This window comes from Haemorhous mexicanus, chromosome W (assembly GCF_027477595.1).
Source record: "Haemorhous mexicanus isolate bHaeMex1 chromosome W, bHaeMex1.pri, whole genome shotgun sequence".
NCBI classification, from domain to species: Eukaryota; Metazoa; Chordata; class Aves; order Passeriformes; family Fringillidae; genus Haemorhous; species Haemorhous mexicanus.
The window spans coordinates 1,817,188-1,840,947 of NC_082380.1; positions in this window are offsets into that span (position 1 = coordinate 1,817,188).

Here is a 23,760-nt window from a genome sequence, read left to right on the forward strand (position 1 = left end):
GGGAGAGGCTTCTGTCTGGGCGCGTCCCCCCTTCGCGCTCGGCTTCACGTTTCCCGAGCTCGTCAAAGCCTGGCCATTAACGTGAACAGTCGCCTTGCAAACATTAGACATGTGATTTGGCCTACCACACCGACCACATAAGAACATGGGAAATTTGACCTTCTGTGTCTTCTTCCCCCGCTTCTTGCCAGCCTGCGCGTTCCCCTGCTGTGGCCATCTGCCCTGTGGCGCTGCCCAAACTGGCTGCACCGTGGTAGCCACAGCAGACAACTTCCGACCCACGGGGACGAGGTCTGCACAGGCCTCCGCCATCTCGGAGATGGTAGGAAAACCAGGCAGAGCCGTTATGACCCTCCGGCAGTCATCATTGCAATTACACCTCACAAGGTTTGCAATCACAATCCTCCTTGCCACAGGATCTGGCACCTGCCTCTCCACAGATGCAGTCAGCTTTGCTGCAAATGTCATGAAAGGCTCATCGGGCCCCTGGACAATAGTCGCAAATGCTTGCTTTGGAGCAATCATCTCCAGAGTCTGAACAATCGCTGCCATGCCCAGCGTGTTGCATTGTTCAAGCACAAGGGGATCAAATCCAGCCTGCCCCTCAGGGCTCTCATAAGGTCCCGTGCCCAACAGCATTTCAGCCACAGCCACACGCCTGGGATCCTGCTGTCCCAGCCCGGCATTCTGTGCCACTGTAGTGGCCACCAACCGAGCCCATTTGGTCTCAAAAACACCATACTGCACAGGGTCAAAAAGGGAATGCGCCACAACACGGAGATCGTGAGGCGTCAGCACATCCTTAGCAACCCTCCGGAGAATCTGCATAACTTCGGCAGATCCCACACCATGCTGAGTAACTGCATCACGAAGTTCCTTCTCCAGCTTATAAGAAACAGGTTGATGGGTGCTATGAGTGACACCCCTGATCACAGGGAAAGCCTGGAGACCCCCTGACGAAGCCGCAGCTCCTGCCGTACTCCGTTCAGTGGGCCCCACAGGGACAAGAGCAGATGTCTGACTGGGAGCCGGCCGAAAACCGCTCATCCCTGTGCCCCCCGTGACACCAGCAGAGCCGGAGGGGCCCCCTCCGTGGTCCCGCGGATGCCGCAAGGAGGCAGGCTCACACATCACATCGGTCTTAGACTTGGCCTCCCACCAGAAACGGCAGGGGTCCTTCGGACGCACGGTCACCTGGCACGGGGGGAGCGTCCACAAGTTCGACGGGGAGGAGCAACGGCCCCGGGAACCCACCGGCCTCCCGCCGGTCGTAACAGCAGTCGCGCTAAAGGTGAACACTTCAGCGCCCTGTCGTGCTGCAGCTCCGGCGGGGGGTGCCGTGGCAGATGCAGGTGCCGGCACGGCCCGCAAAGCCGGCGCGGACCGGGACGAGATCGGCTCGGGGTCCCGGTCCCGGGGCGAGGGTTTTGGGCGGGGCGCCGAGAGATGCGCGGTCGGCGGAACCCCATCACCGCGGGGCGGCACCATGAAGCCCGGCACACCCCCGATGAGGGCCCGATCCGAGACGCAAGACTGCACAGTGGGCGCTGCCCCCGCCGAGAGAAAAGAGGCGGGTTGTCCGTCCCCCGGGGCGGGGTCCGACGGAGCACTGACTGACTCCCCGCCCCCGGCTGCTTCCACCAACTGCGCAGGCCCAGAAACGGGCGACCGCGCCCCCCTCACCGGTGAGTCCGGCTCGGAGGCGGGCGAACCCGGCCCCACCGCACCCAGGGGGAACTTCGTGGAAACGCCGCAATTCGGACAGAGAGTCGTTACCGAATCAGGCTCGATCAGAGGCGGAGGCTGATCTAGAGACTCTCCGCCGCCACCAAGTGCCGGGAAAGCACAAAGAGAGGGCGGCACTCCACCCGCCCCGCCGCCCGCGCGGGGCGAAGCGGGACGAGGGCGGCTTGCCGACTCTATGGGGTCTTCCGGAGCCCAATCCGCCCCAGGGGAACAATCGCCATCCCCCTGGCCGGATCCGTCCCGGAGCGGGGTGGGGGGGTCCACATCACACAGAAGCTCAAACTCCCCCTCGTCTGCGACCGAGAGAGACGAGCCTCCCTCGGAACTCCGAGGGCTACAGGAACCAGACCCCCGCCACATCATCTCACACCTTTTCCACTGCACCATCAGCGGTCCCGCGTCCACGGTGCAATCGTCAAGGAGAACATCCTGGAGGCGAGCCCCCACAAGAGCCCACTCCCGCCTGGAGAAGGCCCGCGCAGGGTCCGAAAAAAACCCCTGTTCCTTGGCCCACGAATAGAGCCTCAGAAAATCCCCCCAGGAACCAGAAACCTGTCTCACCTCCAGGACATCCCTCCAGATGTCCAAAACGAAAGACTCCTCCTCTAAAGTCATAGAGGGAGCCATCACCACAAGAACAGCAGGCAAAGCGCCAAAGAAAAGAAAAAGGGGGGGTTGGGAAACGGCCCGACCTCACCGCAATCGGAATCCGTGTCTCAGCCTAGGCTGCAGTACACTTCGGCGGTCACCAGATGTCGCTACCGAACACGAAAGAACGAGACGCACACTGCTGCTCCAAGGTGAAGAGCAAAAGAGGAAGTTTATTTTCTGACTCCAACATTTATAGTTTTCCAAAGGTGACAATGGATTGGAGGGTGACCGTGCCACCTCTCCAATGTCACTGGTCAAACCAACAGTCCATCAACTCTCTCTTCCTCCGTAAAGGAATGCAAAACAATGTGTTATCTCCAGACAGTGTGCGATAAAGTTCTCCACAAGGAGGTAAACATCAGAAGGCTTAGAAAATCCTAGAAAATCAGGGCGACAGTTTTTCAAGGGTCAACATGGTGCTCCAGGAAGTGGCGTAATGCATAGGGATGGGTCTCTAGCCATCCAATCGTGCCTTCTACCACTGTTAGCATGTAACTCTTGAACCCTTGAACTCTGAAACAGACAGAGGCTGCTATAGAAAGCAGGGTCAACCTGACCCAGGAATTCTTTCTGATAAAGAAAAATTAGCGGCAAATGTCAAGCAATCACTAGACTGAATATGTATGAACCTATTGTGAAATTGCATGCATATGTATTTGAGAGGGAGATAAAAAAGGATCTGGAGTTCCCAGAGGCAGGCATATCATTTTAGGGGAACGATTCCCACATGTGTCCAGCGCTGTAATAAACATATTGGCTTTACAACTTTCACAAAAGTTATGGAGTTTTTTTGCTTCCGCAAATCAAGTCCTTTTGTCTGTGCTGCATTGAAGAGGAAGAAACAGGGAGAAAAATTGCCCTAAAGGGAAGCAGGGAGGGTAATAAGCTTTGTCTCATCCCAGCCCAGCCTGGGAGTGACCCCTGGCACAGGAGCTGCTGCAGGAAGCTCCCCTTCCCTCCTCTCCCCCTCCACTCCTCTCTCCTGTCCTGGGGACACAATGGGTGTGAAGATCCCAGGATGCCAACTGCACAGCTCCTGGCTGGCAGCAGATGTGACTCCAGGTTGTCGCAGAGCCTGCAGAGCTGCAGGATGCCTCAGCCCAAATGCCTCGGGCCGCTCATGTTGTGGTGTCTGGATGCCGCATTGGGGGTGCTGATCTCTGTGCCCGTTCTCTCCCAGCCTACATGACCAGAGCAGATCCTAGAGATGTTGGCCAAGGGCAATAGAAACCAGCCCAGCATCACACCAAGGCCAACAGCACCTTCTCCCACTCCCATGCCATCCTCCAGGTGAGTGCTGCTGGCTGTGGTATTGGTCCAATCAGTGCTGGAAATGAAGCTAGGAAGCTGCTGAGATAACATCCCAGGGTTGTCCCACTCAGCACTGAGTTGGGAATTACACACTCCAGGACTCTGTCAAAGTGCTCCCCAGTTTCTTGGTGCAAACTTGCCAGTGGATTTCAATTCCAGCCATGTATTTCCCTGAATTTCCAGGGCTGTTACACTTGCCTGGGCAGATGGAGGCTCTGGCTATCACATCAGGCTGTACCTAGTGCCTCATCCATTGCTACTTGCAGGGGAGTGTGAAAAATGTTTTTGTGATTCGTGTCAGTCGGCAATGGAATCAGCAAATGCTTCTATCTGCTGTGTCGAAAATGGATGCATTCCTTGGGATAGATACAAAGAAGAGTTGTGAAATTGTCTATAGCCAAATAAAGCATCGAAATAGGGAAAGTATGGTAAAGTAAAGAGATGAGGTAGCAAGACGACTGATGCTTAGAATAAAATAGAGGAAGTTGTGCAACGCGACTAAATGCTTATGTATAATAAAAAGCTTAACAAAATCATGTAGCAGACACCGGTGAAGGGCCCTCCCTCCAGATGACCACAAGAAGGACAGGAAGCCAACAACCACCTGGAAAGATTATGAAATTGCTGATTTCAGCTTATTGATATTTGCTGATTTGTACTAACCAAGCACATTGGAAAATGCTTTGTAGGCTTAAAAAAACCCCAGTATATATACTTTACCGTATTTGTAAGTGGTGTGTGCCGTGAGTGGAGCAGTGACTCCCCGGCCACCCAGTGCTGCTTGCTTGCTTTCTTTAAAATAAAAGATATAGAAATAAAATTTGGATTGACTATTGAAAATTTATATCAGGAGTAATCCAGGTGTCTGGATGCTTTTCCAGGGCCTTGGAAACCTGACCAGCTGTACCATCCTCCACCACTAAACATGGGAGTTGCTGATTCTTTTCCATAACTCTGTCCCTTCCTGCCAGATCCTTTCACTGGCTTTGCTCCTTGTGTCATCTCCAGGTGTTTGGCTCATCCGCACAGCATGACAGGTTCCTCTCCTATTCCTGCCCCATCTTCCAGTTTGATCCACTGACCCATTCCATGGGAAACACGGAGCCCTGGTCTAGCTGGTGCTACTTGCTCCAACCAACCTCCCCAGGGGCATGTGGAGCCATAGCTTCAGCCATCTCTGTCCTCGCAGATCCAGGTGAAGCAGTGGGACTGACCCTGCTGTTGGCTTTGCTGGGAATCTGCATGTGGCCAAGGTGAGCCTGACTGACCCAGAGGGCTTGGAGTGAGCCTGGGTCACCAAGGACTGGGGAGAGGGGTTGTGGGAGGGACCAGCATCAATTGCTCACTGCTGGCCCTCAACAGTGTCATTCGTCTGCTGGCCGTAGGTAAGGGAAGGCTGTTCCTGGCCTGGCACTGCTGGACTCTGGCTGTCCTGGGTTGGGCTTGGGAGGGACATCCCCCAGTGCCCCAGGGCCGAGAGCTGAGTGGAGCTTTGGTCTCTTGGGACAGAGCAGGCCAAGCCACATCCTGCTCTGGAACAGCAGCTGATGCGCTTGCAGAAGGACTTCCCTGTGTTATAGATGGATAATGAGATGATTGGCTCTCATAATTAAGGGATAACTATTGTGTGAATATTAAGAAAAAGCTTTAGTGATGTACAGTTATGCTACTGTAGTTTAGATGTCCTCTGTTCTCCCCATAGTTCCCTTTCCCCCCCCCCTCTGTATTGTTGCCATTAGACAGCCTGGGTTGTCTAGGCCAGGTAGAAAGAAGGCATGCACATGTGCCCCTTACCTGGGGCAGTTGGGAATGGAAAAGCTTGTTGCTTACGGGGTGCAGCATGGCAACATCTGATCTCCAATCAAGTTACAAGAAAGCAGTCTCCACCAATAAATGGCAAAGAAGAGCTGACTGACAGATTTGGGGAGGAGCCAGGGTTGGCTGATGCAACTCCCAGGGGTATAAAAGACTGAGTATCCATCTTGAAGATAAACCAGCCACGTGGTATCCACAAGGGCAGTTCCCAGCACTGCAAATTTTTCCTTAGGCAGTCCTTTTGTTGTATTTTTGTCAAGGTTTAATGAACCTTTCTAAATTTTCAAAGTGAACAGTTGTTTCTCACACCTGGGCAGCACAACCCTGTGATCGCGGCCATGACCCCACGGCGCCGGCCGGCCCAGACACTTGCAGCATGCTCTGGTTCGCCAGCCAAGCCAGGTACATCCTGCTGGTGAGGATCAGGTGGGAGCAAGGCAGAGACCTGCCCAGGGCTCTGGAGCTGCTGAGTTGGGGGTCAGGCCGGTGTGTGGCAGGATGGATTGGTGGGTGCCTCCCGTAGACTGCTGGAATTTCCCAGCCCTGGGAGTGCCACTATGGGCAGAAGCAGCCGATTGAGCTGCGGCAGCGTGTGCCCAGGAAGACCCAGATGTGCAAGAACCGAAGCTCCCACGTGCTGGGAAAAGGAACTGAGTGATGTAGCATTTGCTGCATCTGAACATTGAGGTCCATTCTTGCCCCCCTCTTTTCCTCCTCCTCCTTCCCCTTTTCCTCATTACTGTCGTCCCAACTTCACATTTCTCAGAGGATAACCAGGGCTTTTGGGACAAAACCACATTTGTTTTGATTGGAAATGTCCTTGGGGATCCCCATTACACCAGGCTGAGGTTGCTCTAGAGCAGCTGCTCTCTCTCCCGGCAACCTTTCTCCTCCTCCCCCACCTTCTCCTCCTCCTCCTCTTCCTCCTTCTTGTTACCTTCGTCCCCACTGTGCAGAGCACATTCCCAAGAGAAAAGCTGGTGATTTTGGGGCAGAAAACTGCTTTTCTGAGGGGGAACCTCCACAGTGGTCCCAGTCCTGTCAGGGCAGCCTCCCTCCCTGCCCCCTGTCTTCCTCTCCTCATTCTCCTCTTCCTCCTTGCTGCCATCACCCCCACTCCACAGGACACCTTCCCCAGATAAAAAATGGTGATTCTGGGTCAGAAAGTTGCTTTCCTGAGGGAGAACTTCCCCGTGGGTCCCGGATGTGCCAGGGCACCCTTCCTCCCTGCCCCCCCCATCCCTGTCCTCCTCCTCCTCCCCCCCACTCAGGGCACACCTGAGCTTTGCCCAGAAGAGGGGCCGTGCAGGGGGCTCCGAGGGCCAGCACAGGTGTATGCGCCACATCAGCACACGGTGCATGCAGTGGAAGGCAGAGAGCTCGGCCTCAGGGATGTCCTCGAGGAAGATGAGGACAAGGACATCACACAGCTCATTGAAGAGGAAATAGCTGGCCATCTGGATCTCCAGTGAGCACCACTCGCTGTGCGGGTACCTGCAGCTCACCACACACACCTTGTGCCAGCTGTTGTACACAGCGTTCATGATGTCCACTATGGCGTGGCCGGGACAAAAGCCACGGTGGTGCAGACAGAGCCGCAGGGCGATGTCACCGACATGTTTAATGAAAAATCCTTTCCTTAGGATTTTTCCCTCCTGAGAAGCTGAGAGGCCTCAGGAACAAACTGTAAACAATTCTTATCTGCTGCTGTGGAATGCAACAGGGGGAATCTGTGATTGGTCTTATCTAGTTGTTTGGCATTAACGGCCAATCACAGATCACCTGCGCAGACTGTCTCGGTCAGAGACAAGCCTTTGTTATTCATTCCTTTTCTATTCTTAGCTTAGCCTTCTGATGAAATCCTTTCTTCTATTCTTTTAGTATAGTTTTAATATATTATCTATCATAAAATAATAAATTAAGCTTTCTGAAACATGGAGTCAACTTTCTTGTCTCTTCCCTCATCCTGGGACCCCTGCGAACAATGCCACAGGGCTTCGTGCTCCAGCTCAGGCACCAACTCCTCCAGCACCCACCGCTCATCCTCGGAGTTTTAGGACACGAAGGTGTCGTAGGTATAGCGCTGCCAGTGCTCACGTAATTTTGGTTCCTTCAGGGGAAATACTTGGCTGTATTGGGTAATACTCTCTTATACTGGGCTATACTGGACTATCTTGGTCTATACTGGGCTGTGCTGGGTTGTACTGAGTTATACTGAAATATACGGGGTGCTAGTGGATTGTACGGGGCTGTACTGGGCTATACTGGGCTGTGCTGGGTTGTGCTGGGCTATAAAGGGACAGAGGTGCTGCCCTGGTGAGGTGTAGGGGGTGTGGCCAGACATGGGGGTGTGGCCTACACCAGGACATGGCCCACACCAGGGGCATGATCAGTTGGGACGTGGCCTGTGCAGCATCGGGGCTGGGGGTGGGGTCCTGTGAGAGGGGGCGGGGCCAGCACTCAGGGTGGGCCCTGTCGGGAGTGTGGGGGTCTGGAGAGCAGGGGACCATCAGGATGGGGGGGCATATTTGGGTCTGGGAGACTATAAGCGTGCTTGGGGGATTTGGGAGGCTGCAGGGACTGGGGTGCATGGAGGAATTATGGGGGTGTGGAGGGCACTGCAAGGACTGTGCTTTGCAGCGGCTGCAGCTTCCGCTCCATGAATGAGGTGCGTAGCCCTCAGCAAATGCTGGGCAAGTACCCGCCATCTGTCCCCTGGTAGGCCCCCGGCCCCCCCAGGGTGATGGGCTGGAGCTGGAGTATGAGATGGTGCTGACCAACGGGGATTCCTTCCGGATGCGGCACCTCTTGGCTGATGAGTTCGGTGTGGCCGCAGCTGGGGAGAAAGGCAGTGCGAGGGAGACTGGCGTGCATTGAGATCAGGGGGTATATTGGGGGTTATGGTGTGGGGGGGGATAGAATGTAAGAAAATAAAGATAGTGCAGAAGGTAATCTCACACCTGAGGAGTTGCAGCTGTACTAATCCCCAAAGATTAGGAACAGGCCTGCCCTTGATAGGCCACAGCTGTGTCCAATAAGAAGAAGAGTGCTACAAAAGAGTGGGTTAGGTGGTTGAGGAGAGAGCTGGAGTTTGTTGGCTGTACTGTGAAGGCGTCAGTGCTGTGAGGAGCTGCCCATGAGAAATCACCAAGAAGGTACAGAACTTTTGCAATAAGCTGACAAGATTATGGGGGTCTGAGGAGGCATATTGGGGTCTGGAGGGGCCGAAGGGATTGGTATTCATCAGGGTCTGGGGCTGTATAGGGAGTTATGGTGGTCTGAGGGGCTGCAGGGATTGGGATGCATTGAGATGTGGATGTATCTGAGGGTCTGGAGGACTGTTTAGGTGTTTGGGGGGTTTGGAAGAATTGGGGTGTGTCGCTATAGAGCCCCACACAGCGCCAAGCACCAGGACTCGCTCAGAAGGCTGTTTAGACTTATTTATTGAAGCAACATGTTGCTTTTATAGTTTTACAAGATGTTTACATTTACTTAAGGAACACATACACTGCCCATTGGTCATAAAGAAGAAACAAAGCTTTCAGTAGGTGAAAGGAGCCACACCACTGTGTAAGCCAAAGTCCAGATCTTTTTGCTTACGTTTTTTTCCTCTCTCTTTCTTCGTGTTGTCATGGTGATAGCCTTGGTAAATTCCTTGAGATAGATATGAGGCGTTCCTTATCTTCAAGAAGCTTTCGCTGGCTCACAAGAACAGCAGAGAAATGTCATTCCCACAGGGGTGCATCAGTATGGGGGATATATTGGAGGCTATTGAGGTCTGAGGAAGCTGAAGGGGTTGGGGTACATGGGCAATGATGGTGGGGCTGCAATGCTGGTGGCATCTGTGGATACCCTGGTGGGTATTGGAGGCTTCATGGGGTGAACCCCTTCTCACCCCACCCCCCATCTTCCCCAGGCATCCTGGAGACAGACATCACCTTCCTCCTTGTCTTCATCATCATCCTCGGGTTATTCATCAGTGAGTGGCTGGGGAGAAATTTGAGCTTCGAGGGGGCCTGGGGGGAGGCAATGCTTTGAGAGATCTGCTGCTCACCCCCCCCCCCCCCCGGTCCCCTCAGACCTGGTCTAGGGATGGCAGCTGCTCCACATCACCTGCAAGATGCTCATGGTGGCTATCAGCATGGAGTGTGAAGGGGGAGCTTGTGGGGCTATGGGCAGGTTTGTGGGGGCCAGCAGCAGCTGCGGGGGCTGGAGAGCATCGGGGTCTGGGGAAGTTATATTGGGATTTGGGGGATCTTCAGAGATTGGGAGGTGTTGAGGTCCAAGGGGCATATTGAGATTTGATGGGGCTGGGGGTTCTGGGTAGGTTTGGGGGGGCTTTCACAGTAAAGTACAGGGGCTATGGGGGAGCACAGGGGCACTTTGAAGTCATTGGAGGCAATGAGGGGCTTGGGGGAGTACAGGAGGTGTGGGGGTGCACAGACCCTCCTGTGGGGGGTGTGATTGATAGTGGGGCCCTGGAAAATGTCAAGATAGACTCTGAAATGTTAAGCTTTGCGTTGCACCTGCGTAAGTAGTATGATAAATTATATAATTGTTAGATGTGATGATTGTTTAGTACTTAAATATAATTATTGTATAATCATAAGAAGTATCATGAGAAACTATGTGTTCCTAATCCAAGGAGGCTATGCTTGGCTGAAATCTATGTGTACAATAGAACAATAGAAGTTTAATAATTAACATGAAAGTTATATAACGGTAAGATATAGAAGCATGTTCATCCCGAACCCATGTTGGAGTCAGATTTGGGTTTGTACCCCTGACACCCAGAGCTCTTCAATAAAAGCACCTGCATATAATCATTTTTCGTGATTATGTGTTCCTGAATGCTAACATGATGAAGGGGAGTGCCCAGCCCTCCCTCTGGGGTCGGCTGTCTGTCTCTGCCCCCACACACGCTCAGGATGGTTCTTGCACGCTGGGCTTCAAAGGATGAGACTGGACGCTAGGTTTTTTCGGTCTTCAGAGTTGTTTATTATCTCTTATCTATAAAGTCCTTTCTCTGCCTGAAGGATCTGACCAGCACGGCAGCCAAAGGCACTCTGCCCACCCCCAAGGCGGCCGCATCTTTTATAACAAAAACTACATATATCATATTTACCTTTTGTCCCCAATACCTATCATCTTCGTCACCAAGTACACCCTCACCCCAGACCAATTTACAAGTGCTAACACCACCCCAGAAGATGGAAGACAGGAAGAAGAAGGAAAAGCCTGGTGGCACACCCTGATTCCTCCATCTTGTCTCTACAACCCCCCTGTACTGAAACCCCAAAATTTGTGATTCACCCTATAATGATATCTTCCCTTCACCATTTACACCCGAGTGATTCTCGCAGGTTCCATTTCCTCATACATCGGTGGCACATCTCTAGATGGATCAAAATCAAGCCACCAAGTGCTTTTGGCAACATTCCAGGACTCCCGAGCCCCCCAAGTGTTCTCTCGGTAGCTCTGGACATCAGGAGTAATGTGCTGAGCTCCCACCCCTCCCCATACCCCCATGCCAGCAATTCCCTCCACCTTGTCAGCTTCCTCATTTTTCTCCTCATGCTCATCCTGCTGGGCAAGTGCTTTTCCATCACAGGTACCATGGAGGGTATGGGGAGGTGGCTGTGGGTCATGGGGGCAGCTGTGGGTCACTATGGGGCAGTCGGGGTCCCTATAGAGTGTTTGGCGGGGGGGACTCTGGGGTAGTTTTGGGGGTCTCTATGGGGCACCCACAGAGTTGGTGCTTTCAGGGGCCACATCAGACTGGGGAACTCCATCCAACTCTCCATGTACATGACCCTGTACAGCATTGCCCATATGACCCTGCTCACCTACAAGGCCCAGGTGAGACCCCTACACCCACCTGTATTTGTGCAGTTTAGAGAGAGTTTGTGGGTATTTGGAGGGTATTTTGGGATGCAGGAGCAGTTCTTTGACCACAGGGAGGTACTTTTTTGAGGGGGTCAGTTCTTTGACCACCATGAGGTGCTTTATAATTGTGAGGTTCAGGTGAGACCCATGTGCCCAGCTGTATTTGGGGAATATGGGAGGCATTTGGAGGGGTTTGGGGTGTTTGGCTTTGTGGGGTTTATCTTTGGGGGGAGAGGCAGTTCTTTGACCCTGGTCGGGTGATGTACCCCTACAAGTCACCTGCTGGGTACAGGCTCATTGGGCTGCAGTTCAGGGCCTTTGGCTGGTCCTGCAATGCCATCGCCAGCACTGTCACCATTGTCCTTGAGTACCGCTACTTCTACCTGCCCTTGCTGGGGGCTTATGCCCTCTGGTGAGTCCTGGGGGCTTCCTGGAGGACACCTGAGGTCTCTCACACAAGGGTTTCTCAAGGGGGTCTCACAGGGGTGTCACAAGGGTCACTCTCATGGAAGTCTCACAGTGGTCTCGCAGGCAGAAAACTCTTCAAGGAAAAATGCCACTCAGTTTCCACTGGGCAAGTCCTCAGGCAGAATTGAAGGGCTGATGTTACTTCTGACCCTCTGGAAGGGACCTTCAGGTCATATTTACAAGAAGCGAGCAACGAATACCATGATCAAAGCTAGAGGGGCCCTGGCTCCAGCCAGGTGTGGGAAAAGGACAGTGGGGTCTGTTGGACTGGGTGGATCCATGGCCTGGCACAGCAGAGCCACAGGAGCACAAGGCTTTAGTTGACACAGGTACACAATGTACCCTGATGCCATCATGAAGGGGCAGAATCCATCTCTGTTTCTGGGATGACAGGGGGATCCCAACAGGGACTATACTGGAAGCTGAAGTGCTCCTGACTGGGCATGAGTGGCAGAAAAATGCCATTGTTGCTGGCCTAGAGGCTCCATGTATCCTTGGCATAGATCACCTCAGGAGTCGTATTTCAAGGACCCAAAAGGACACCATTGGGCTTTGGGAGAGCTACTGTGGAGACAGAAGAAGCTAAGACAGCTGAATCCCTTGCTTAGTCTTTCAGAGGACCCTTCTGCTGTGGGACTGCTGAGGGTTGAAGAACAGCAGATACTGATGACCAGCACAACAGTGTCCCATTGGCAACATGGCACCAACTGGGACTTCAGGATGCCGTCCATGAGCTGATCCGTGAACTGGAGAGCTGGGCGTGCTCAACAAGACTCGCTCACCCCTCAATAGCCCCACATGGCCCCTGCCTGAGTCCCATGGAGAGTGGACACTGACAGTAGACTGTCATGGCCTGAATGAAGTCATACCATCACTAAGTGCTGCCATGCTGGACATGTTGGAACTTCAGTATGAGCTGGAGTCCAAGGCAGCAAAGTGGTGCCTCCATAGACATTGCCAGTGCATTCTTTTCCATTCCTCTGTTAGCAGATTCCCAGAGCTGGGGTCCCTCTTTGGGCCTCCAGCCCTGAAGCTGCCCCAAATAGGGCCTTGGCCTCCCTGTAGCCCCCTGCCCACACAGGTGGGCTTGGTGACCACCTTGCTTAGTGCCACCGTCAGCTCCAGGAGGGCCCTGGGGGTCCCTGGTGAGGGGGGAGCAGGGGCTGATGATGGAGCTCTGTGCCCAGTCACATGGGGGAATGTCCCATTTTCAGGGGCGTCTCAGTCTTATGGTGAGGGGGGTGTCCAGTCCAATGATGGATCCCCCAATCTCATTGAAGGAGGGGATGTGTATCCCAATCCCATAAGGAAGCTCTCCATTCCAGGAAGGTAAATCAGTTACATGTGGGGTCTCAAGGCCATTATTTGAGGGGGGGTGGGGGCAGTCCCAATCCCATACAGAAGGGCCCAGATTCCTGGATGGGGACTCATTCCATGAAGAGGTATTGTGTCTCATTGGCGGGGTCCCAAAAATGAAGTAGAGTAAGGATGCTCTTGCCCTGTCCTGTGTGCCACACTGTTGGGAATCCCCCCCTGTATTCAGTCTTCCGCCTCTCTATTTTTTGTCTCCCAGAGGAGCACGGTGCCACTGGAGTGATGCCCCAGTTGGCCAGAAAGAGTCCAGGCACCTCCTGCCACAGGGCACAGACATTGGTGTATGGGGGATGGGGTGGGAACATGAGGGACACATGGGGAACATTGGGGACACACGGGAGACATGAGGACATTGTGAGGGGACAGGTTGGACATGAGGGACCCTGGGGACATGTGTGTACATGAGGGGGGGACATGGGGACACAGGGTGGCAATGAGGGTACTGTGTTAGAAATGATGCAACTCCTAAAATTTTTAGCTAACTTTAGTCAGGGGTTTTGTTAGTCTTTGCCCAGGGGGAAGGGAATGGAAGTTTCTTTTCAAGAGACTCTTCCCCGGGCAAGGCCTGATGAGCTTGACATCTCAATGGACTGGGAGTTGCCAGAGGATGCTCAAGAGAGAAGTGACCGTCAACACCCGAACATCCTTCCTGGTGTGTCATAGACTTGGTCTGAGAAAAGATCAATAAGAGAATGAAGAATGAGGACCTAATTAGCATCAAAGGCAAAGGGATCAATAACCAATAGGAAACCAGATACAAAGAACTGTGTAACTTGTGGCCAATGAACATTGAACCAATGATTTTTTTCTGGGTTTTGACTGCCTAAGTATGTGAAAAATCTAGTAAAGAACCATGTGTGATGAAATGGTTTTCTCTGCACAACACAGGCAATGTTTGGATGAAATTATCTCTGTTACACATTCTGGCCAGAAAAACATCCTGGCCAGAATAAAGTAATGCCTTAATTCTCTTAAACTAGAAATGTTGTTGGAGAGTTTTTGTTTTTCCTGCAATTTTGGTGACAGCAGGACAGTGCCTCCATGTCCCTCCATATCCCCCCATATCACCTGTGTGTCCTTTTTGCCCAGATGGATTTTATGGACAGCTGCAACCCTCAACTGACACCTACTGGCCACAGGGAGGCACTAGGAACTACTGGGACCATGCTGGGAGCAACTGGGATCACAACTGGGGTAACTAGGATCATACAGTGAACAACTGGAACCATGCTGGAGAGTGCCAGGGAGAAAGGGGAATCATACTGGGGGTAAATGCAAGCAACTGGGACCACGCTGGGATCATACTGTTGTCATAGTAGGAGTGACTAGGATCATACAGGGAATGACTGGAACCATACTGGAGGTGACTGGGAGACCAGGGCCAAAAGGATCCGGCAAACTCCAGGCCCTGGTGCTGGGAGAGCCCTGGAACAGATTCCCTGGGGGGAACCCATGTCATGGACAGGAAAACCAGGGCATTGGGAACAGACAGAGCTTGGGAAAGGCAGGTACTGCTTGACTCACCTGATCTCCTGCTGTACCCAGGTGGCCCCGGTGGGTGTTGGATGTGTGTGTGTGTCTGCCTGAAGCTCAGCAAAGCCTTTGGCACTGCCTCCATCTCCCTGCCTCTCCTGGAGCACCTGCAGCTTGTGTCTGGGACACGTGCTTCTCGCTGGGAACACCTGGCTGGCAGTTGGGCCAAGGAGGGGTGGGAATGGGGCCACAGCCAGCTAGGGCTGGGCCCTGCTGGGATTCCCCAGGGCTCAGTGCTGGGGCTGGTCCTGTGTCACCGACATGTCTTATGAAAAATCCTTTCCTTAGGATTTTTCCCTCCTGAGAAGCTGAGAGGCCTCAGGAACAAACTGTAAACAATTCTTATCTGCTGCTGTGAAATGCAACAGGGGAATCTGTGATTAGTCTCATCTAGTTGTTTGGCATTAACGGCCAATCACAGATCACCTGCGCAGACTGTCTCGGTCAGAGACAAGCCTTTGTTATTCATTCCTTTTCTATTCTTAGCTTAGCCTTCTGATGAAATCCTTTCTTCTATTCTTTTAGTATAGTTTTAATATATTATCTATCATAAAATAATAAATTAGGCTTTCTGAAACATGGAGTCAACTTTCTCGTCTCTTCCCTCATCCTAGGACCCTTGTGGACAATACTACAGTCCTGTTCAACATCTGGCCTGGGTGGATAACTAGGGGCAACTGGGAGGCTTGATGGGGTCAAATGAGGAGTGTGGTGGCCCACTGTGAAAACTGGGGGTAAACTGGGAGGTCTGTGAGGCAATGCCCTCAAGAGACCCCAAAGCCTACCTGGGCCACCATGGGTTCACTAACGCCCCAATCTGCTTCTCCCAATGGATTTCATGGACAGTTGTAATCCTTGACTGACCCCCACTGGGTACTGGGATGCACAGTGAGCTACTGGGACCATGTTGGGAGCCAACTGAAGACACACTGGGAGCAAATAGAAGATGCTGGAGCTATGTTGGGGGTACTGGGAACACAACTGGGGAAACTTAGGATCATACAGGAGGGGACCACTGGAACCATGCTGGGTTCGTACTGGGAGTGTCTGGAACCACACTGAGGGCAGCTGGTACCATACTGGGAGTGACTAGGATTATAGTGGGATTTCCTGGTTTAGGGCAAATTTGGGAGAGAATCCCCAAAAAGGGCTTCTCCAAAAAACAAACCCACACAGCCCCTCCCCCCAACCAGTTCAGGAAGAATTCCTCAGAGAGAAGTGGAAAGAACCTGTTTATTTGACAAGCACAGCACCCCCCAGCACACAAAATGAACAATACCGGATGACACCACTCTTTCACTGCTCTGAAAAAGATGACAAATTCAGAAAGTCTCTCCTGGGGGTGGTCGCTGTTATCAGTCCCTCTGGCGCTGTGGCAACTGCTGCAGCCACACGGTGTAAACTCTCTCTCAGTGTTCCAAATCCCAGTCCGGAGCGGGTTCGGCAGGTCCAAATGGCGAGGGGGGGGGGGGGGGGGGGGAGGAACAGTCCAGAAAGGAATTTGGACTGTTTAGCTAAATTAACTAATGAGAAGGGGTCGAAAAAAGCAAGAGCAAGCAAAGCAGAAGCAAGAGCGAAAGCAAATGCCGGGCAAAAAGCAAAAAAGCAACACTAAGTCCTGGTGCTGTCTGTATGTCTCGCCGAGTGGCTGATAAGAGGCCCAAAACAAAACTCTCACTCTGCCAGTCTTAAAGGCACAGAACATAATATCCAGCATAAATTACACACACACTAATGGGGATAACAGCATCCTAACGTCACCCTAGGACATTCCACCTCTTAGCCCCATATCGTCAAACAATTTCCTCCTATCTCATGTCTATACGGTTTAGTGTACAGACAATGGCAATAACATAGCAAACGATATTTGCATATCCTTCTCACCCCACAATCAGATCTCCCTGAGGTACACATGGTGTTGTTCCATCTCTCTGCATTACCCACCATGTGCAACCTGGTCCCTGAGCAAAGACAACCCCACGAATGGGTTTGTCTGCACTCGAGCCAGAATTGATCCACAGTCTTCCCTAAGAGACCTCTGACATGTACCACTGGGACTTCATCTGTTATATTCAGGGACTCAGTCTGGGTAGGACCTGCTCGGTTGGTGGAACCTCGGCTGTTAACTAACCAGGTAGCCTTTGCTAAATGCTGCTCCCGATTTTTGAAGGATCCCCCACCCAAGGCTTTTATCTGGGTTTTTAATAGTCCATTGTACCTCTCCACTTTGCCTGCAGCTGGTGCATGGTAGGGATATAGTACACCCACTCAATGCCATGTTCCCTAGCCCAGGTGTGGATAAGGCTGTTCTTGAAATTAGTCCCGTTGTCTGACTCAGTCCCCTAAGGGGTGCCATGTGTCCTCAGGACTTGCTTTTCAAAGCCCAGGATGGTGTTACGGACAGTAGCGTGATGGTTTCCAACCATCCAGTGGTGGCTTCTACCATTGTGAGCATGTAGTGCTTACCTTGGCGTGTCTGGGGCAGTGTGATGTAATGAATCTGCCAGGCCTCCCCATACTTGTACTTGGACCACCACCCACCATACCATAGGGGCTTCACTCGATTGGCCTATTTGATGGCAGCACATGTCTCACAGTCATGGATGACCTGAGAAATACTGTCCATGGTTAAATCCACCCCTCGGTCTCATGCACACTTAAAGGTGGCATCCCTGCCCTAGGAATAACTGTCCCTTGTATTCTCAATCTAGGTCTATCTTGGACACCCCTATCTTTGCAGCCTGGCCTACCCGCTCATTAATTTGGTGTTCCTCATTAGCTCTGCTCTTGGGGACATGGGCATCTACCTTGTGGACCTTCACACGTAGCCTCCCTACCCTGGTAGCAATGTCTTTCCACTCTTCAGCAGCCCAAATTGGTTTCCCTCTATGCTGCTAATTAGCCTCTTTCCACCTCTCCAGCCATCTCCACAGAGCACTGGCTTCCATCCATGAATCAATGTAGAGGTAGAGCTTTGGCCACTTCTCTCTTTCTGCAATGTCCAGGGCCAGTTGAACGGCTTTCAGTTCCACAAGTTGGCTTGATCTACCTTCTCCTTCAGTGGCCTCTGCGACCTGACGTGTGGGGCTCCATACAGCTGCTTTCCTTTTCCGATTAATTCCTACGATGCGACAGGAACCGTCAGTGAGAAGTGCGTAGCGTTTCCTCTGGTGGCAGTTGGTTATATGGAGGAGCCTCTTCAGCCTGTGTCACTCGTTCTTGTTCTTCATCTGTGACACCAAAATTTTCACCTTCGGGCCAATTTTTAATTACCTCCAAAATCCCAGGGCAGTTCAGTTTACCTATATGGGTGCCCTGTGTGATAAGAGGAATCCACTTGCTCCGTGTAGCACTGGTGGCATGGTGGGTGGAAGGAACCTTGCCTTTGAACATCCACCCCAGCATCAGTAGTCGGAGTGCCAGGAGGAGTTGTGCTTCTGTACCAATCACCTCTGAGGCAGCTTGGACTCCTTCATAGGGAGCCACGATTTCCTTCTTTGTTGGAGTGTAGGTAGCTTCAGACCCTCTGTAGCTTCAACTCCAAAATCCTAGTGGTGGACCCTGAGTCTCCCCAGGCACCTTCTGCCAAAGGCTCCAGGACAAACCATGGTTCCAGGCTGCAGAATAGAGCACGTTCTTCACTGCTGGTCCTGTCCTGACTGGGCCAAGGGCTGCTGTATGAGTGATCTCCTGCTTAATCTGGCCAAAGGCTTGTTGCTGCTCAGGGCCTCAGTGGAAATTGTTCTTCTTGTGGGTGACCACATAAAGAGGGCTCACGATCTGAATGTACTCCGGAATATGCATTCTCCAAAAACCTACGGCGTCTAGGAAAGCTTGTGTCGCCTTGTTATTGGTTGGTGGAGACACAGCTGTGATCTTGTTGAGCATATCCGTAGGAATCTGACGCCATCTGTCTTGCCACTTTACTCCTAGGAACTGGATCTCATGAGCTGGTCCCTTTACTTTTCTCTTTTTGATGGCGAAACCAGCTCACAGGAGGATTTGGATGATTTTCTCACCTTTGTCAAACTCTTCAATTGCTGTGTTCCCCCACACAATGATGTCATCAATATACTACAGATGTTCTGGAGCCTAACCCTTTTCTAGTGCAGTCTGGATCAGTCCATGGCAGATGGTGGAACTATGCTTCCACCCCTGGGGCAGTCGGTTCCAGGTATACTGCACTCCCCTCCATGTGAAAGCAAACTGAGGCCTGCATTCTGCTGCCAGAGGAATGGAGAAAAATGCATTGGCAATATCGATAGTAGCATACCACTTTGCTGCCTTGGACTCTAGCTCCTACTGGAGCTCTAATAAGTCTGGCACAGCAGCGCTCAGTAGTGGAGTCCATTCAATGCATGGTAGTCCACTCATGTATTTGCGGGGTTCCCCACACGAGGAAAGGAGTGATGAATCTGACTCCATGTCCTTAGAAGGCTAATTTATTATTTTATGATACTATATTATATAAATGAATATTATAGTAAACAATACTAAAGAATACAGAAAGGATACTTAGAGAAGGCTAGAAAGATAATGAAAATTCGTGACTCTTTCCAGAGCCCCAACACAGCTTGACCGTGATTGGTCATTAAGTCAAAACAATTCACATGAAACCAATAAAACAATCACCTGTTGGTAAAAAATGTCCAAACACATTCCAAAGCAGCAAAACACGGGAGAAGCAAATCAGATAATCATTGTTTTCTTTTTTCTCTGAGACTTCTCAGATTCCCAGAAGCAAAATCCTGTGCGAGGGGATTTTTTAGAAAATATGACTGTTACAGTCCACAGTCAATCTTCATTCTCCTTCAGATTTACACACAAGCCAAATGGGGCTGTTGAAGGGTGAGTGGGTTTTGCTGACCACCCCTTGGCTCTCCAGCTCTCGGATCGTCTTATGGATGGGAATCACAGCATCTCAAGTTCTTCTATACTGTCAAAAATGCACTGTGGAAGTGGCAGTTGGTACCTGTTGCTCTTCTCCCTTCAGAAGTCAAACTGTAGATGGTTTCTCGGACAGTCAGGGCAAGGTGTTCAATTGCTGGATGCCCTCTGTCACTTCAGCCGCTATCCCAAATGCCCACCTGAGTCATTTTGTGTCTTTGAAATACTGACTTCCGAGGTAATCTATGCCCAAAATACATGGGGCCTCTGGGCCAGTGACAATAGGGTGTTTCTTCCACTCATTTCCAGTCAGGCTCACATCAGCTTCCATCAAAGTCAAATCCTGTGATCCCCCTGTCACACCAGCAATAGAAACAGATTCTGTCCCCACAAGTCTTGATGGTATTAATGTACATTGCGCACTAGTATTGACTAAAGCTTTATATCCTTGTGGTTCCAATGTGCCAGGCCAACGAATCCACACAGTCCAGAAAACACGATTTTCCCTAGCTTTTACCTGGCTAGAGGCAGGGCCCCTCTAAGCCTGGTTATCCTTCTTTCCTTGGACATATGTCTTGGAGGTTCCTTCAAGGGGATCGGACATGTCATCCTCATCATCATCATACCTGGCAGTTCGGCTAAGGGCAACTGGACCTGCTTCCCTTTTGGTGGAACTTCCTCTCTGAGTCCTGCCTTCATTCAATTCACGCACCCATTGTGCCAGAGCAGCAGTAGATTTCCCATCCCATCTCCTCATGTTTTCTTCGCAATCATGCAGGAAGAACGACAGCTCAGCTTGTGAGGTGTACCTTCTCTCTCCATCTGGCGGATGTGTGCCTTGGGTACCAGAACCTCTGGTCTGTGCTGCTAAGATTTGGAGGTGGTCTTCTTTAATCTCCCCTCTGAGCTTCTTATGATTCTCCTCTATCTTGTCCTCTAATTTCTGCAGACGTGTTTCCACTGTTGCGGTTCTGGCATGTGTTTGGCCATGCACAGCATCTGCATATGCTTGGAGACTGTTCGCTATCTCAAACACGGTCTCATCCCGGTCATCCCGCTTCATTATGGCTAAAGCAGAAGCATATTCGTGTGGCCCAAGTCATAAATGTTTTTGCCACATTACAGACATGCATGGTACCAAGTCTGGATTCCTAGTTGTTATGTCATCTGAGAAGATAATCTCTGCCACTGCCATTTCTCTCAGATGTTGGATCCCTTGTTCTATGGTCTTCCACTGGGTTTGCAGCACAGAGATCATCTGCACACAGGTATCTTTGTGCTACACTTTCTAAGACCTGTGCCCAGAGGCTATGAGGGTTAGCCCCCCTCATCGTTCCTTGGTCGATGACAGGATCATGTGACAGGGATCCCAAAAGTCCTTGCTTCAGTGCCGTCCAGAATTGTAGCCTCGCCTGCAGCATCCCAGAGATGGACTAACCAACTAATTATGGATTCATCAGTGTGATCCCTCCTTAGGCCGCAAAGGTCCTTCAGGGAAAAGGACTCAGTATTGGCTTCTGTTCTTGTGTCTGTTGCTTTGACTCCTGATTTTATGTCAGGAAGCTTTGAGGGTCCTTCTCCTGCATCATCTTCATCATCATCATCATCATCCACTGGTCAATCGGTCTTGTCTGTGCACTTTCCGCTTCTAGTGCTGGTAGCAACAGCCACTGGTTGAGGCTTATTGTCCGGTTTAGCTGCTGGCTTAGGCTCACTATCTGGTTTAGCTGCTGGCTTCGAGCCTGGGGTGTTGGCTGCAGCCTGAGTGACTGGGATAGCTGCTGATTTATCTCTCTGCCCCCCTTCCTCTGTCTGCTGCCCTACACTATCTAGCAGTGTGAGATAAGCATATAAGCGTATGCCAAGGCCCAGCTCACTGCAATGATCTTTTTCTCCTTAGGATCATCATGGTACTTCTCTTTCAGGTGTTTCCCCACCTCAGCTGGGTTCTGAATTTGTTCACGTGGAATGTCCCAGGCTATAGGGTCAGAGAATTCCTTCAGGATTTGGCCCATATCCTCCCATTTCCCACACCACTTAGGATTTTCCATGCCTGGGTCTACTCCTGGGTCAGGGGTCTCATCAGCCCCTCTAGAAACCTCAGCCTTCATTCTAGAGAAGCTGCAGACTGTATAGAGGAAGCTTACCAGATTAAATACCAGAAAGATGGTCTCTTTAATATTCAGGGGAAACTGAACATTCTCCAATAGGGAGGTAACAGATTCAGAGGAGAAGAAGGAAAGCAAAGGCTGAAAAGCCTCATCCCCTGCTCCTCCTCTAACCAACTGGGTGCATAACCATAGCCATGAACCATTCATACCTGAACAGACCCCAGCACCTTTATAAACTTCTTACAAATAATTACCACCAAGCTCAGCAGGATAGCTATTCTGGTCACTGCCCCTCTGCTGTAAAAACTACATATTAGGGACAATACCAGAGCTATTTCTGGATAAGAAACTAAGCCTAGTGACCATAGAGGTATTAAGACCTCAAAAAAAACTTAGGGACCAGAAATGTATACAAGCCTTCACCCCAAGAGACATTATGAATTCAAAAAGCATGGCTATTAACTGTTTTATACCAACACAGAGTAATGGCAACCAAAATGCACTCAGACCAGGGATTTTTCCACTCTCTCTCGAGCCCCACACATTGGGCACCAAATTTTGTCCTGGTTTAGGGCAAATTTTGGAGAAAACCTCCAAAGGGGGCCCCTCCAGAAAGCAAACCCACACAGCCCCTCCCCCCAACCGGTTTGGGAAAGATTCCTCAGAGAGAAGGGGAAAGAACCTGTTTATTTAACAGGCCAAGCACCCCTCCAGCACACAAAATGAACAATACTGGATGACACCACTCTTTCACTGCTCTGAAAAAGATGACAAATTCAGAAAGTCTCTCTTGGGAGTGGTGGCTCTGTTATTAGTCTCTCTGGCGCTGAGAATAGCTGCTGCAGGCCACAGGGTGCAAACTCTTGGTGTTTCCTCGGTCCCAGTCTGGAGCAGGCTCGAGTAGTTCCAAGAAAGGGAAAAAAAAACAGTCCAGGGAGAATTCAGACTGCTTTGCTAAACTAAATAACAAGCAGAAGCAAAAGCAAGAAGCAAAGCAGGAGCAAAGCAGAAGCAAGAGCAAAGCGAAAGCAAGAGCAAAAAGCAAAAAACTGCACTATGTACTGGCCCCGTCTCTGTGTCCCACTGACCGTTGGGGGAGTGAGCAGACTGTTAACAAAACAAAACAAACCTTTGCTCTTCAGAACCAGTCTTGAAGGTTCAGAACATAATATCCAGCATAAACAGAACAACGACTGGGGCTACAAGCATCATAATGCCACCCTAGGACAAAGACCAAAGAAATATTCACTATTCAATTCAACCACATTTAAAGAGATAGAACAGAGATTCTGAGTGGGAAAAAGGAATTTTGTCATTAGTCCGAGTGATTAAACAACTTGAGCCACTAAGGGGTAACCTGTCCAGGCTAACGCTGCTGAGACTCATACTGTTTTTTCTTTCCAGGAATGATATCAGTAATGATTCCAGCACATCCCCACTGAGGATCAAGTTAAGCATCGAAGGACAGCTTATCCCTGTTGCAGGAGCAATCACTGCCAGCAGGAAGCAAATTTGGTTCACACATTAACAAGTTCAACCCACAGGGTAGATTCACTTCTTTTATTTAAGCCAATAAATACGGTAACTTAGTACGTGCATTCTATATCACGCATGCTTTTCAGTTGTAAGTGCAATTAATTGAATATGACCAGGGATTTTACCCATTACCCAAATTAGATAATACTTCCATATTATGTCCAAGGATTGCCCCCACCAAAAAGGTGCCACAATAGAGAGGTCTTGGCTGGCCTTTACCTCCTCTGTGCAGCTTCTCATCAGCACCACAAACACTGGGGCTACATGCTTTCCTTCCTACAGAAAAGAACTCTCATTCTCATCCAGAAGCCCATCATTCAAATGTGGATACCACCTCCAATATTATAGGTGCCCAAAGATGACTATCATACAAAAGCTGCCAGATCGGAAAGCTTTTGCTGGTCTTTACCCCCCTAGGGCAGCCTGTAATCTGCACCTAAAC